Source organism: Stegodyphus dumicola, chromosome 7, assembly GCF_044657685.1.
Source record: "Stegodyphus dumicola isolate Sdum_Otavi_A_Nest chromosome 7, ASM4465768v1".
Classification (NCBI taxonomy): Eukaryota; Metazoa; Arthropoda; class Arachnida; order Araneae; family Eresidae; genus Stegodyphus; species Stegodyphus dumicola.
The window spans coordinates 191,440,775-191,458,675 of record NC_140774.1 but is presented as its reverse complement, the minus strand read 5'-3'; the positions used below and the strand labels follow the sequence as shown (position 1 = coordinate 191,458,675).

The following is a 17,901-nucleotide window of genomic DNA, read 5'->3' as shown; positions in this document are numbered from 1 at the left end:
AATTTTTTCATGGTGGTACTTTTCGAAGAAAGCGACACCACATTTGAAAATGCAAAATCCTATATTACATGTTTCGCCCACGTACCGGGATCCGTATCAGATTCACTATCTGAAAGCAATTCGTGTAGCACTTTCAGTGCTTCAGAAATGGTCAGCCCTCTCCGATCCATTTGAAAAATAATTAAAATACCGAAAAAAATAAGCTAATATTATATCTAAAATTTGAAATTATAAAGTATAAAATAAAATCAAATAAACGTCTACAAGTTAAAACTATTAAGTGTAGCGCTAACAAAACTTCTTTGGACGAAAGCGAAAGAGAAAAAGATAAAACCAAACAGCTAACTGATAAAATTATCCCTGACCCTCAGAAAAATCACCCCAACAATTTCTTAGTTGATAACCAAACCTCTCCTCCCCCCAAAAAAAACAGGAAAAAGAAAAAAGAGAGAAACAGGAAATGAAAAAGAGATGTGGACTCACCTTTCTGTTCTGAATGAGCTGACCGATGAGCTGCAGAGAAACAAAGATACAGGTTTTGATCTTGTCCTAGTCTCTCAGTGAACCCATTCTGAGCACACCTTGATGGTCGCTGTTCCTTTTTAGGCAAGATTTTAAGGTAAAAATTTAAAACTAATATACAATAAGGCGATTAGCATGCAGCCAAGAAAATAACATAGAAATTTCTTTTGAAACTCCTTTTATATACACACACACGCGCGAAAAAAAAAAGAAAAGAAAAGAAAAGAAAAAATCCGCAGGGTTTCTTTGAAAAATGACGGTCTTTAAAAAACTAAACATGGTTAAATGCATGGACTGGTTTGTCTTGGGCTGCCATCTACTATAAACAAAGAAAGTTCAGAGTGACCTATAGTAACCTATAAATCCTTTTTCATTCAATTTTTCTGTGCGCTACAGAAGGAAATTTTAAGGTGTGCGCGGACTAGGCACATCATGTCCCAAAGAGTTAAATTGCATTCTATAGCTGTAAAAATGGATATTTTCATTGAAATGTAAAACCCGGAACTTTTCGTGACTACAATAATTTTTTTACGTCGTACAAGGAAGTAGAAACAGAAAATAAAATTAATTAAGAAAACTGTTTTTATAAAATAAGCTTTCTTTAAAAAAATAGGTAAGAGAATTAACACATTAAAAGAAGAAAAATAATGTATCATTTAATTTAATGCGAGTAATAGGTTACATAATTCTATTTACAAAATTTATGTACAAATTTACATCGCGAATAATAAAAGAGAGAGTCGCCTAAATAACAAAATGTATTAATTTAGTTGCATTGTATTGTCAACTATATCAGCGGTAATAGTTTTTCATCTACACTCATGTCCATAAATTAAGTATAATGCAAAATCAGGCAAAGGAAGCGTTAGAAGGAAAACAAATTTGACTTATTTGTAAAGCTTATTTATTAAACAAAAGGTAAAGAGCAAAAAAAGATGCTATATGTTTGATATTATTAAAAAAATTAGCGAATTTTTCTCCTTGGAGCAAATTACAAAAAAAAACCTATTTAGAAAAAACCAATATTACATGGTTGGTATGATTGTTAATACATTGTATGTCTCCCAGTTGATGCAATACAGTCCGTACAACGCCTAGGCATGCTGAATATCAAATTATCGATCTGGTCTTGGGGGATATTACACCACTCAAAACGCAATGCTCTCCGAAGTTCCGGTAGACATGTAGGAGGAGGTTGACCGGCTGCAACTCGTCGGCCAAGCATGTCCTACACGTGCTCTACTGGATTCAAGTCCGGTGAGAATGCTGGCCAGTCCATACGGGTGATATCCTCCGATTGAAGGCATTCGCTTACGATGTTTGCACGGTGAGGACGGGCCTTCTCATCTATAAAGACAAATTGTGCGCCCATGCCGCCCCGAAACAAACGTACAGAATGACGTCCCGATAGATTTGGCTTGTCATGGTTCCGATTTGAACATGCAGGTCAGTTCTGGAACCCAGAATAATTCCACCCCAAACGAGCACTCCTGCACCACTGTAACGGTGTCGTTCAATAATGTTTTCTTGGTGGTAACGGGTACCTGGAGCTCTCCATATGAAAGTCCGGCGAGAATCAGACTGCAAGCTAAACCTGGACTCGTCGAAAAACATCACATAAGCCCGCTGTTGCGGTGTCCAAAATGCATGCTCTCTACTCCAGGCTAACCGCATTCGACAGTGAGTTTCAGTAAGTGGAACGCATCTGGCAGGTCTACGAGCATATAGACCAATCTGCCCTAAACGTCTGTACACGGTCTGCCTTGAAATTGTCGTACCAGTGGCTGAAGAGAGCTGACGAGACAAGTCTGACGCTGTGCTCCGCCTGTTTCTTTTGGCAGTAACTGCCAAATACCGGTCCTCATTCGGCGTTGTAACTCTGGGGCGACCTGTGCTGTAACGTCTACTCACATTACCATCATCTTGGAATCGTTGCCAAAGCCTGGAGATGACACTCTGGGCAATTCCAAGTTTGTCAACACTTCCAGTTGGGTACGCCCACATTCCAGACGGCCGATAATTCTACCACGTAAAAAATCATCCAAATGCGTCCTTTGTGTCATAACTATTCGGTTATTGCACTGAAATGCTTATAAAGCGCCTGCGAACAGTTTTACTTCTTTGCCTGTATTTCTTATATATCACTTTCTTACACTCTCGTCATTGTGACGTACCATCGGTGTCATCTGGTTACTTCCTGAAATTTGCATATGATTCTTGAAGATGTGTGTAGTGATTTTACAGGTGATATATTTATTTTAGAGTTCGATTTCCGCGTGACTCCGAATTATCCTTAATTTATGGACATGAGTATTATTCGCGATACAAAATTGTAGATAAATTTTGTAAATAGGATTATTTAACCTATTATTCCCATTAGACTATACGATAAATTATTTCCCCCCTTTTAGTTTATTAATTATTGTATCCACTTTAAATGAAAGCTTATTGTATAAAACAACTTTTTTAATCGCACGTTTTCTACATTATAAATAAATGTTCCAGTTATTAATAATTAATTATCTATAAGGGAATATATTATGCTAAATTTCTCAACATACCCTTTCAGATCGCAACAAAAGGCAAAAAATCTTCTACGCCAAAAAACAAAAGCACAAATCAATCACAACATTTTCACCCTCCTGCGAAAAACACTAAAATGTAAGATTACAGATTCTTAAACTTCCACATCTTTTATTTACGCTTTAGTGGCTCTAAAAGAACCCCCCTGGAAAAAAAAAATATTTTCTGAGGAGGATTTGTTTAAATTCTTTTCGAGTTCTTGCTTTATTAATTGAAAAGGTTCAACTATTTTCTTGAAAAATTTAAGAACTACTGAATCATTAGCGAGTAAGCTGGGCAGTATTCCAGACCTTCGCACTTGATGCAGCATTAAAGCCTGAATTGTTTCAAGGTCTTTTGTTCGATTGTTGTTCTCCACTTTCAGATATGTCTTTACTTTCTAAAACTCAGTGGTTTGAGCTTTCAACAAATTATTTTTCAATTAACAAAGCCATATGCAGTTCAGGAGTTTTTATACTCCTGCTCCTTACAGGAGCTTTCAGCTATGAAAGAGGAGTACTACGTTATCTTTTCCTTTTGGTGTTTCTTAATATGCATTCCATGTTAATTAGTTAGAAAAAAATGAGTGTCTTCTTATCTCATGCAACAGAAGGTACTTTAGAAATACTTTTGTTTATGGCTTTTATTATCCGAAGGAGGGAAAAAAGCAATTGTTTGCTTAAAATGTCATTAGCACAATGCAGGTAGAATAGAATTCAGTAACCAGACTTTATTAGCAGAGGGATAAAAATGAAGAGATGATACCTGCAACACATTTTGTCTGAATAATTATGTTGAAGTTAAGTTTTTAATATTTTGACTCTCCCACAGTATGATAAAAATCCTTCCCGTGGTTTTTCCTATTCGTAAAGTGAATGTCAATCAGTTTCGTTAAAAATGTCCGCGCATTGCTTAAAAAGTTAACTCTTAGAACCGTAAAAACAGATAGACAACTTATTGCCCCGTCTTACTTCTTAAGTGCAATAAATAGAAACTTAGATAAAGGTTTAAAATAAACCATTTCGTTTTACTCGTCAGTACAGAGTATACAAAATGATGTACGGTGTAAGATCTGTCTCTAGTTTTTCACATACACTAACTTAGATCCTATAATGAACCTGGCGAATTCTCGCACAGGCGTGAATTAAATACCAGCACAGAAGAAGGGTGCAAAATCCCCCTTTATAAAATCAAACTAATTTAACAGAAAAGCACGGACTTCGTGCGTTACAAAACACCATTCACTTAACTAAACGTAGACTATACTACAAATCAAATCTGACAAATAAAAAAACGAGTGCAAGAACGCACTTCAAAATTACGCCTAAGGGGTGGACTCACAGAAATCTAACCGGCGTGATACTAAACTGATAAGGCCAAGAGGCTTATTAGCGTGGCCACGAGATAACAACGAAACGTGCGCTTGGCTAGCGAAACACGCTCTGAATAAACCGAGATAATCACACGTATGAACAGCACTTCATTTAACTTTAAATTTACATTCTGGAGAGAGAATGTGAGGGGAAGTTGAGTAGTTGAGAACAGGAAAACTTAAATTAAATGTGTTATGCAAAATAAGGAAAACCCTACAACGGTACTTTAAAATATTAAATCATAACAAGTTTAAAGGAAAGGACAGCGCAAATACTCTTACTTTATGATAATTATAATTGACCGTCCGGTAGCGAAGTGACTGGCTCGTCGCGCAGCTGCACCACAGGTCAGGGGTTCGATCTCCTTGCTGAGCAAGGTTGACTCAGCCTTTCATACCTTGAACGGGTCAATAAAATGAGTACCAAGTTCGCTTGGGGACTAAACACCGGGGATCCTGCGAAAAGTTGACCACTTGGCCAAGCCATATGCTGATGCACTCCGGGGCCCAACGTGAAGAAAAGAGATTTAGGGGCACTGCAGGCAGTGGCCCACTAGGCCTGTTCCTCCACTGAGTTTACTTTTCTTATGACATTATAATTGTTCGATATGGAACTGTATCCGATCCTATGTTACTGTAAAGAGCTGTTCCCGCTAAGGTTTGTTTGAGCTAACTGAGTCAAGTCCGTGTATCCACTAGGTCCGCTATGCTGCAGTTCAGATTTTTCAACTTGCTGCCCTATGAGAAAAAAAATTATTTTCGAGATGGGTCGGCTACAACAGTTGTCTCCGTTAGCTCAGATAAACCACAGTGGGAACGGCCCTTAACTGTGTAGACCTTCCAGCAATTTAGACAAATCAGCGGGGGCCAACGAATTTCATTTGTGTGATATATTTCTGTTTAACTTTAAATACAGGTGACTTGTTAGTTTACTACCATTAACCATCCGTCTATAGGTCTCTTGGAGAGGGGGTCTATGGCTTTTCGCTGTCGCCATTTCACCGTGCTGTTTCGCCGTTGGGATATTTCGTTGTCGGGACGTTTCGCCGTCAAGATATATTTTCTTTACATGACTGAATTATACCTTGCCGTATTATGCCCGTATTAAATTTATTTATTTTAATAATTTAAGACATATTGTCTTTATATACTGTATTATACCTTACCGTATTATGCTCATATTAAATTTATTTAGTTTAATAATTCAAGACATATTTCTTTACATGACCGCATTATACCTTGCAGTAATATACCCGTATTAAATTTATTTATTTTAATAATTTAAGACATATTGTCTTTATATACTGTATTATACCTTACCGTATTATGCACGTATTAAATTTATTTAGTTTCATAATTCAAGACACATTTTCTTACATGATTGTATTATACCTTGCCTCCCATTCCCCATGGGGGGGCTCTATATGCTGGTGGTGACTGATAGTGAAATATGATGAAACACTATGATTCTTGATTTTGAAGACAAAATTTTATATAATAGGATTTTAATAACTGCAACATGCAATCATAAAGTTACAGCACTATCTGTGATCATAAATACTTTGTTGATGCACAGCGTTCATTGGCACAAAATACTTATGAAGCACATATTGAACTATACAAACACAAAAATTGGCAACCAGAAACAGACGCAGCTATTTTCTCATGGATTCACTTTAGTTGGGTCGCTAAACTAAATAATACACTTAAATAACCGTCTTTAAAAATTTCGTAAATAAAAAAGAGTTTCAAAATAATCACATAAATAAATAATACACTTAAACAACCGTCTTTAGAAATTACGTAAATAAAAAAAGAGTTTCAAAATAATCACATAACTAAATAATACACTTAAATAACCGCGTTTAAAAATTACGTAAATAAAAAAGAGTTTAAATATAATTCCATAATCCCCAAACATTGAATTAGAAGTAATGCACTAATAATGCAACTTAAAGCCGATTCGTCTAATTCAGAGCACGTTGTTTAATTCTAAATTAAAGGCACTTGAAATGGTTTCGAGTGTAACATGAAGTAACAACCAAGTAGGAACTAGTTGGCGAGGGTTAGAGTAGGAAGTTTAACGACATGAAATACATTTAACAGTGTATCCACGTTCTAAGGAAGGAAGGTTACTAGTTAGTGGCACTAAAGTAAATCCATTTACTGCCCGAGGTTAACATTAAATCCCTCCATACAGAGCAAATACAATTGGTTGACGTCTTAAATATTGTATTGGTTAAGGTCCTTCACGTGGCAACAAATAAGTTAACATGTAAATCAGAGAAATTTATGTATATTTGGATAAATTAATACATTTCAGGGGTCTAATTTATACACCTCTGAGTATTGACTGGATATTTATAATTTTTTCCAGTTTCGCACTTCATATTGCTTAATATGTCGTGTTCGATTTCTTTAATTATGAATTCTAAATTCATTCTCCTTATTAACTCGTATTTTATGGTAGTACACTACACATAAATAATTAATAAAGGCGATATACTTCTTTAATATTTACGGGGTTTACTATAATACAAATCTCAGATTGCAAACCAATTTTAAAAAATCTAATGTGGACAACGCATGCCCCCTTATAGAGAATATTAAATTATACTCACTTTTTGCTGCATTTCGTTTAAACTTATTTCCTCGAATTTCGTCAGCTATTTCTTATTCAATTAACTCAGGTCTCACTCCGCGGCAAGGCAAAAATATATAAAACCTCAAAATATCTTTATTAAAAATTGAAAAATATAAAACACCAAATACAGTTAAAACAATTAACGAAACAGTTTTTACAATTAAAATTAGAGTGTCTACGCAAAAAACAATCAATCGGCCAGCGGGCAAGAAGGCTGATTTTTCGGAGCACAAAACGGAAAGTTTCTACGGAATATTAAATTATACGCATTTTTTCTTGCATTTCATTTAAACTTATTGGATTGAATTAAATCTACTTCGCCGACAGCGCATAAACCCCAATAGAATAAATGCATTCTTTAAAATTCACTCTAGTATTTGTTTACCATAGCGACACTCTGACGCTAGATTCACTTAACACTATTATATTTTGTTCATATTATAACTCTATAATGCACAACATTTATATCATTTAAAGAACAGAATTATCTAATCGTTGCCACATGTTCTATTCAAATACTATAATAATAATAAATCTAGAATGATGTATAAAAGAAATTAAGCAAACAAAACAAAAAGGAAACAGTTTTTCACAGACGATTGAGTATTTCTCATTCAATTAATTCAGTTCTCATTTCGCGACAAGGCAAAAATACATAAAAACTCAAAATATCTATATTAAAAATTACATAGTAAATTAAGGATTAAGATTGATTTAATTGCAAATAATAAATCAAGGCGTTATCTTTGTTGTTGCGAAGCTAAGTTTCTCTAGATTGGCAGCAAATCCACTAGTCTGCTGTTTCAAATGTAAACAAGCAATGGCCGCCATCAAGAAAATTATTAGGCTTAGCGGCACTTAACTTTAAAATTGTTGATAATTCAAAAAAATATTGCATACAGATTTACTAAAGGTATAAAAACCTTAACCGGAAGATACAGACAACATAATTCAATCATTTTTAAAGCAAAAAATATACATTTTACAAACATATAAGAGTAAAGAAACTGAGATCACTGAGTCGGGTAACAGAGTTTATATGTATATAAATATATTTATATACGCTTGGTGCGGCCGATTGCAACCAAAATACGAAGTGCACAAATTTCAACGTTCTGAGGCTACTCGTTTTTGAGTTTTGCGAGATACGTTCGTACAGATGCCACCAACAATTCACTTCAGAATTAATTTTAAAGTAGTTTTATAATTTTTTTGAAGGAAACGAGTCTTTTATTCTGTCCTTACGTACATATATCATGAAAAAACATCGTTAAATTGCATTCGATAATTGAAATAATAAATTGAAATTCAAAATGGATATAGTCGTTGAAATATGCTGCCTGAAACTTTTCACTAGTACAGTACTTCCTTTTTACTTCGTATAAGGAAGTAAAAAATCATTACGCCATTTTATTCTTAAATCTAGCGTGTAATTTATCTATATTATAATTGACCTAATACAAAATGAAACGAAAAAGGTGCGCTTTTCGTATTCTTTAAATCTACAAAGAGGTTAAAAACTGAGCAGATTTAATACGCAATCTTCACTTATTCATACTTCCAACTATAAAGTAAAGGAAGTATTGTAATCGCGAAAAATTTCGGGTATCAAATTTCAAGGAAAATATCCATTTTGACCACTATCGAATGCAATTTAAAGATGTTTTTGCGTGGCATTTGTACATGAGAACAGACTAAATGACTCTTTTCCCACAAAAAATTATAGAACTGATTTAAAATGAATTCTGAAGATATTTTTTCGTGGCGTCTGAACATACGTACGCATGTATGTATCTCGCATAACTCAAAAAACGAGTAGCCTTAGAATGTTGAAATTTTGTACATAGGACTGCTATAACGTGTAGATGTGCACCTCCTACTTTGGTTGAAATCGGCCGCACCAAATAGATAGACAGATACCCACTCCGTTACTCGGCTCTGTGCATTTTTTTCTTTAAGAATGATTAATTTATGTTTTTCTTATCTTCGAGCTTTTATGCCTTTAGTTAATATGCATGCAACAGTTGTAGAATTATCAACAATTAAAAATTTGTTTGAGTGCGTCTAAGCCTAATTTTTTTTAATACCATAGTAGCCCTATTTGTTTACATTTCAAACTTAGCAAAATAGTGAATTAAGTCTCTTTGTAACTTCAGTGTCTTTTTGCCGACTGGGATCAAACGGAAACTTTTAGTTTTATGCACCAGAAAATCTGCCTTCTTTCCCGCTGGCCAAATTACTTGTTTTGTCACGGAAACTGTAATTTTAATTGTAAAAATTGTTTTCTTTTAATTGTTTTGACCGTATTTGGTGTTTAACTTTTTTTTTTAAATTTTTTTCAATTTTTTATGAAAATATTTTGAGTTTTTATGTATTTTTGCCGCGAGATGAGAGCTGAATCAATTGAATGAGAATTAATTATATGTCTAATGAAATTCGAGGAAATAAGTTTAAATAAAATGCAAGAAAAAATGCTTGAATTTAATATTCCGTACAAGGAAGTCACGTGGTGCACACATTAGATTGTTTTTTCTAAGAAATAAATATATGACATAAGAACCTTATTTATTTTCCTTAGTCAATGTCAGTCGTGACAGTTTAGACAACAAATATCGGTAACTAACTTCTCTTATTTTTTGTGAATATATTTCTTGAATTTCTGCTGAGGTGGTTTTAAGTTGCAACTATAAACGTGATCAATTTCTTAACTTATGAGTCGCGTGACTTCTGAGACCATAAAGTATCCCACAGCGTATGTGACAGTTCTTGATGCATGATATGCCATTAACAGCTTATAAGAATGCATTTCTTTCACAGTATATGGCGAACATCAAACTTGTCAAGGAGACAAAAGAGGAATCCAGAATTTCTGCGCGACATAATAGCAAAAATAAAATTATTCATCGTGGGAAAGAATTGCTTTTGCCGTTGCCTTAATATACTATTTGTCATGGAAATTGTTAGGCAACTTTTTGTCCCCAACCTAATCCATAAGGAAATGTTCCAGTTTGTGTCACGAGGATGAGGATCATCAAGCTGGGAAATGAAAAATATCAGAAAAAAAAAAAAAAAAAAACCTACAGGCCTTTAAAAGGGAGCAAGAAATGAAGCTATGAAAGTAGCTCATCTATTGTAGCTTCCGGCGCTGAGAAATGAGATGTTTTTTTTTCCTTATCTGTTTTTCTCTGCTTCGATGAGCTGTTTGCTTTTTTTGGACGTTTTTCTTTCTTGTTTGTCTCATTCTACAAGTGCTCTTGTGCTGGTAGTTTTTTCTTCCCATTTTTTTTTTTTTTTTTAGTTGTTTCAGTTCTAATGTTGTTATTCATTAGGGCGAGATGTTGCCACTTGAGAGTACAATCGAATGCGAAAGGATACTAATTAAAATTGCAAAAATAAAAAGTTGAACAATGCTTTGCCTCTTATAAAAAGCACTCGACTAGTTTCCAAAAACTCCTTTAATTTATCTTGAAAGGTATTTGGTTGGGCAGAAGCTCCAAGCACTTTTTCTTGTATAAATGGAAATTTGAAGAGTCTTCATATACCAAATCATAAGGTTGATTCCGTACTTAGGGTTCCATGTTTATATCTGAAAACACATTACCCAGAAAATTCGATTTTAATTGATATTCTTATTTTTATATACGAAGTGTAATTTTTATTTCCCCACCTCCTTTTAATAATGTGAATCAATAATCTCTATACATTAGATATCTAAATTTGTATTTTTAAGTAGTTTTTAGAGAGCTATCAGTATATATATAATTTCTTACTCTTTAATAAACTTTACGTATTTCTAAATGAAATCTGAAAGAAGAAAAACATGTATATACACCTACAGAAATACTTTCTTTCTTTTGCTCTTTATATATATATATATATAAATTTAAACAAATTAAAATTTAATTTTTAACAAATACGTATAAAAGTAAAAAAAGCAAATTTAAATCCTAAAAAAAGAAAAAAGCCAAAATAATTTTTAAAAAAATGTGCAAACGTATAAAATATTTAATTCTCGAACTAATCTACAATATCATTTAAATTCAGATGCATTATATATATATATATATAGAACATAAGGTAAGAATTTTAGAGCCAATTTTTCAGAAAGACCAAAAATTGAAATTCATAAGTAATAAATTTAAAATAATCCTATAAATGTAAAAAACAATTTAATAAATGTTAAAACCAAAATACTTCAAACAAGCAATACCCCAATTCAAAAAATTAATGAAATTTAAAGACAACAGAACATAATAGAAGAGGAATTCAATCAACTTCAGTACCCCTTCGGCAGGTGGAAGAATACTGAAGTAAATTGAAATCTCTTCCACAAAAAGGGGCCAGAATTTTAAAGGTGAATTATTATAATTAAAATACATTGAAATGGTTCATCGCCTAATTCTGGATACAGAAATGCAAGGAGTTTTGCGGAAAAGAGATTTCAGTTAATTTAAATAGTCCTCCTTCTGACAAAATGGCACTGAATTTGATGATATCCTGTTATGCTCTTTTTTCTTTAAATTTCACTGATTTTTTTTAATTGAGGTATTGGAGTTGTACTTGAAGTTTGTCTGAAGTGTTTTGGGGTCAACATTTATTAAATTCGTTTTTGCATTTATAGGATTATTTGAAATTTATTACTTATGAATTTCAATTTATGGTCTTTGTGAAAAATTGGTTCTAAGTTTTTTGCTATATACATATATATATATATATATATATATATATATTTACTTAACTTATATATTTATGTAAAGGGAGAAAGAATGTTTAATATATAAAATAAATATATAATATATTTATTTATTTTATATATTTATGTAAAGGGAGAAAGAGTGTATTTGCATAAGTGTTTATATATATATATATATATGTGTGTGTGTGTGTGTGTAAAATATAAAAAATAGGATGGCTTTGCTCTAGGCGAACAGACTGCCTATAATTAACTTTCCGCAATTTCAGAATTTTGCCCTAGACCAGTACTTTCGAGAACATCCAGGCATGTTATTAAACGGCTAGTATAAATACAGAGTTCACGCCATTTTTCGTCAGGGTGCTTTTTTTTACTGCTGCTACCAGAACTTTTCTGTTGCTCTTCCCATCCGGCTTCCTTCGTTAGAACAGTTATGACGTAGAAAGTCTAAATTTAATCTTACTTAGTTCAAATCACTAGTGAATGTGTAACTTGGAGAATTTCATGTAATGGAAAAAGGATCTGCGGCGAGAATGGAATAAAGATGTGGAATCTTAAAAGCTAAATCCCTCTTTGTCGTCATTTTTCAGCCTTCTATTCAGCCACAACCACACTCGGAATTTGATGTAGTTATATCGTCAAACTTTGTCAGTCCTGTGTCTGCCTACCAAAATATATTACATATATATATACTGATAATTTTTCAGCAACTTAACGTACGAAAATACTAGGCATTATTATATTATGTTTTTAAAAAATTGTTTTGTAATTATATATGCATATATATATAGAGAGAGAGATTGATAGAGTATGTGTCTATATGGTATCCGAGAATAAAGTTGTCAAAGACCGAGAGTAAATTCTACAACTGAAAGCAAGATAAAGCTTCCAAATGAAAAACATAAGATAAAAATGAAACAAACGTAAAACATAAGATAAAATGAAAAACATAAGCAAGATAAAGCTGCCGTATGCAAAACACAAGATAAAAACGAAACAAGTGAAAACAACAAGATAAAGCTGCCGAATGAAAACATAAGATAAAAATGAAACAAATGAAAACATAAGCAAGATAAAGCTGCCAAATGAAGAACGGAAGGGAGGTAAGTGTAATTTACGTTGAAGATGTAGGAAAAAAGAACTCGGAAGCTGTGTTGCTTGCACCGTGCGAGAGCTCTGCGTTTTTTTCTTTTCCTGGATATGAGAGCTAACGTTTGAAATGTAAATTTGCGTCAATATATAAAGGACAACAAAACTGTATCGACGTAAACCGGCTGCATGATAGTTGGCAGAAAAAGTGGACACATGATAACGTCACCATGAGATATTTTGAAAATATCAGAATATTAACCATTTCCACGAGAAGTACATGAAGACGGGCCAGCCAACGATAATGTGAAGGAGACATGGAGCTTGTACCTGAGGGACATACCTGAATTTACATTGTTGTCCTCCGGCGTCTGTGACAGACAGGACCTGACGTAGTCAATGACCCGATGGTGGTCACCAATGGCCTGAATGAATGCTTGTGGTACAAGAAGGGGTTCTCCAAGCATTCGCTACCTATCTTATTCTCCGGTTCATCTTCTTCTATCGGCAAATGCACTAAATAAAGAGTCTCAACAGATGAACTTGTTTGTGAAATGTCTCAACCAAGTCCATAATCTGAACTGAACACTTGAAGAAAGTTATTCTATCATTAGTTTTCACTCAGCACGGTGGTATCTACCATTGCTTACCACAAATCCTATACAATACATGTTCTGTTGGCGTCCATTGCTTGGAAAGGGATATTGCAGAACCAACTTCAATTCAGATATGTCTTCCGGTACAGGATTTGTGCCTCTTTCGATACTATAGTCCCATGAAACGTACGTCGACATTTTCCTCGCTGGAATGATTCAACATCCTTCTCAAACAACACTTCTCGAAAGATCTCACTTTGACGTCTGCAAATAGCTATCGCTTCCGGGAGTTCACATAAGCTGTTTTAATGCTAACCTGCTTTGTAAAACCTTGTCATTACGTTAATTGTAAAAGCCGGAGAGATGAAAAATTAGCAACGCCTTCGCCGGGAATCGAACCACGGACCTCTGGAATTCCGGCCCAGTGTGCAAATCAATACACCATGAAGGTTCGCCAAGAAGGTGAGAGAAATATCTTATAACCTTAGGTTTTGAAACTAATTACATTTTAAACCTTACATTATACGTATATTCAAGGAAAACCGCAGCTTTGCCAAAATGGTAAGCAGTTGGCATTAGCATTCTCTTGTGTGAGTAATTTTCTAGCTCCCATTGCTTGTACACTATATTTGTGTCTACTTATATGTTCGTGAGACACGTTTCGCTTTTCTTCCGTTGCAGAAAACTCCTAGCATTTGGCGACTTTATGGAATGTTCTGTAAATTACATCTACTTTATGCGGCACAGTTTTGTTCATGTGCGAATAAAAGTAAAATCATGGGGGTGGGCTGCTAAAAATGACGGAATTTTAATCCAAAATTGTCTCAGAAGATTTAAATTAAGTTAATATAATATTTTTTATACAACAATTTCTACGTTATGAGTTAGGTCTTCCGTCGTAATTCTTCTGTAAATGATCCACTATTTTTTTTTTTTTTTTTTTTTTTTTTTTTTTTTTGTCGCAATAAATAAGTACTGTGATAACTGAAAATTTTAACTTTTCTACTAAAGCCGTGTACAACACTGCAAAGTATTTTTATATGCCTGTTTTACTTCTTAATTAAGAAACGAAAGATAGTAAATCAAAACAATTGCTTCTCTGAATATAAAACAACTTTCTGTAATCTGTAGAATTCAAGTCAGTTTATACAATCGTAATTAAAAATTCCATCTATATTACCCGTCTTATGGTCACGACTGTGACAGGCCTATCATTCTGTTTCAGGAAAGTTGCCAAAACTCGTTCAGTTATCCCATAGATTCCGAATAATTCACTTGCAAGGCTACTTTCAAACTATTGGATAGTACGAAGATCGAATTTCGCAGTAATTAGTTTGACCGATAATCAAGGATATTTGCTAAAAATTAGTAAAAAGTCACTTCAGTATCAGATAAAAAGAATCGGATGTGTACACAATATGAATTCCTTGTACGGAAATAATACGCAGTTTTCTTGCATTTCACTTACACATATTAAATTAACACTTAACGAATTTTGAATTAAAATTACTTCGTCGATGGCGCATAAACCACAATAGAATAAATGCACTCTTTAAAGTTCACTATATTTATTTACCATAGCGACACTTCGGCGACAAAGATATAGAAAAACTTAAAACACCAATTACAGTTAAAACAATTAAAAAACCAATTTTTATAAATAAAATTACAGTTTCTACTCAACAAGCTAATAACTTAAATGATAATTCCAGAATGAATTAAGCATAATTTAATTAGCAATAATAAAAGAAGACGTTACTTTGCTGTTGCGTAGTTAGTTTCTCCAGTTTGGCAACAAATCCGCTATTCTGTTAACTTTCAAATTTAAACAAATATGGCTGCCATGCTAAACAAAAATTAGGCTTAGCCGCACTGAAAAGCTTTCAAACTGTTGATAATTCCTCAATTATTGCATGCAGGTTAACTAAAGGCACAAAAACCTTAATCGGAAGATCAGAACATAATTCAATCATTTTTAAAGCAAAAAATGCACCATTTACAAACGTTTTCCTTTTTTTAGGATTTAAATTTGCTTTTTTACTTTTATACGCATTTTTTAAAATTTAAATTTAAATTTGTTTAAATTTTAAATTTGCCTTTTTACTTTTATACGTATTTTTTAAAAATTCAATTTAAATTTGTTTAAATATATATATACATTATATAATTTGGGCGCTGCCGAATGTAACCAAAATGGAAGATTAGTAGTGGCCAAGCCTAAGTCGGCTGTGGGCATGCCATTAGGGGGGACGACTAAAAATCTGGAATGAATTCAGTGTAACTTAACTGAAGGGTCACGTGAAAATTTATGCAGCATATAATAATACAAACGCAGTATTAACTTTGTGATGCACTCTTAAAGACTGAAAATGACTCTATCACATCTTAAGATTAATAACGAATGAGTATGTCCCCCCTACCTAATAAATATAGATTGGGTCGATTTATGCCACTCCATAAACAGGATCCATAAAAGCCCTCTTTCCTGAGGAATGTGGGTTCATCAGCAATGTCCTGTTTTCGATCCGGAAAATTCATCACTTACTGTCATTATTTGCGAGAGGCATATTGTCGTGAACCCGCGCTCGAACGATGGTCACGTCTTTAGTGTCAAAAGATTTCGCAGATTAACGCGCGGGGTAGAGTTATTGCCGAAGAACGTGCATTAAGCGAATTGGGGCATTTTCGAAGCTATCGACGGGTTGTCGAGTCAGCAGTTCGTGACTAAGTGGTGTCGTTTCCTCATTGCGTTCGATTTTTCTATCTTTCGGGACGGTTTTAAACTGCCCAATAAAACATTTCTGGCAGATATTTGCTTTGAAGGTATTATACGATACAAAACTCTTGTATTTGAATACTATGATTGTGACTTGCTAAAAATTTGTCAGAAAAACATTCATTCTTTGGTCCAGAAACTCAAAAATAGAAATTAAAAAATGTTTTATCGCTTATGTCTGTAGCAGAAAACAGTTTTATATTTGTATAATAAAAATAACTTTTTTTATTAACTAGCTCTAGAAAGAAAACTAAGTTATTGCAAATGAACGGTAAACTATTTTGTTTTTTCTACTAGTAAATTGCATATGAATGAAAAAAAGACATATACTGTAGAGTCATTAGGTTGATTTGAAGCAGAAAAGATGTAAAATATGCAACCGCCTTCGCCTGGAATCGAACCACGGACCTCTGGAATACCGGCCCAGCGTGCTACCGTTACACCACGAAGGCACGCTAGGGAAGTGGGAGAAATACTTTATAATACAAGTAAAAACCGTGTTAACATTTTAATAATATTTTGATGCTTTCCAAATTCTTATTTTTCACACAAATAAGTAAACAAAAATAATCACTTTAGCCTTTAGAGTTTAAAGATTTTTGCACTAATTTCCGTGCTTTACAATTACTTTTGAAGCGTTTCTGAAAATGCTGTAAAAGAATTTGTATATTACTGTTGCAATTGAATTTCGCTAAACTTCTAAATGTGATTTGTTCATTTGTAAAGCAATTTTTAAAGCTATATTAAAATTAAATTTCAATAAAAAAGGGTCGTAATTTAATGACTGACAATAGACTCTTAAAATGAAATTTTGAAAGGCTTCAAATTTTAAAGGTTCCCCGAAAAAGGTTTATTAAAGTTTTTAACTTTTAACCTACTTTTTTTTTTTTTTTTTTTTTTTTTTTTTGGTCATTTGAACTGTATTATTAAGCATTATTTTCTTCGCACTTATGCCATATGCAATCCAACAGCAAAATTAGAAAAATTTCAAAAGTAGCATAGCAGCAAACGTTTAGAGTTCCAGATGCGGCATTAAGTATTGCTATACATTTTTCTGTTCTCCTTTTTTTTTTTTTTTTTTTTTTTTTTTTGTTTTGTTTGTTTGTTTTCAGTTTATTATATAAATGTTCAGTATACTAAGATGGCTTTGAAAAACTGTTTTTTGTCTTTTTATTATTAAGCTTTGTGTGTTTAATTTATTTATTAAATATCACGCTCTTGGCGTTTATGCCACTTAAAATTCGATTCAACACCAAAAGCAGGAAGTATTTAAAAACAGCATATCTTTAGAATTTCAGATAGACGATCACGAGCACTGGAGATAATTTTTTCCTTCCATACAGTGTTGCCACTGCTCGCTTTGAAAGAGTCCAGTTTATTAATCAATAATTCGTTAAAGTTTTATAAAATAAAAAAAAACAGATAATAAAACAAATTGGAAATTTAAAATTCGGACTTCCAGGTAGCCATGTTCGGATGGAGGACTACGTTATTCAAAATTTGATGGCTCTTGGTAGCTTTCACAGTGTGAGAAACATACATAAACTCATGCAGATTTTTGATTGTTTAATTTCTTTAAATATAATACAGGGCGATACTATTTGGTGGCAACAATTTAAAACATGATTCGCCGTTTATAGTGAAACG

At 33.3% G+C, this 17,901-nt stretch overlaps 1 long non-coding RNA gene across 9 annotated transcripts in view; it reads right to left on the bottom strand.

The window, feature by feature from the left end:
- Positions 1 to 17,901, bottom strand: part of LOC146996594 (uncharacterized) — a 269,877-nt gene that overhangs the window by 165,838 nt on the left and 86,138 nt on the right. For 5 of the 9 annotated variants that reach the window (XR_015042288.1, XR_015042290.1, XR_015042289.1 and 2 more), the window contains exon 3: positions 484 to 598. The exons of the other annotated variants lie outside the window; for them this stretch is intronic. This is a non-coding gene — a long non-coding RNA (uncharacterized LOC146996594). The remainder of the gene's footprint in view (positions 1 to 483; positions 599 to 17,901) is intronic. 9 annotated transcript variants of the gene reach the window in all.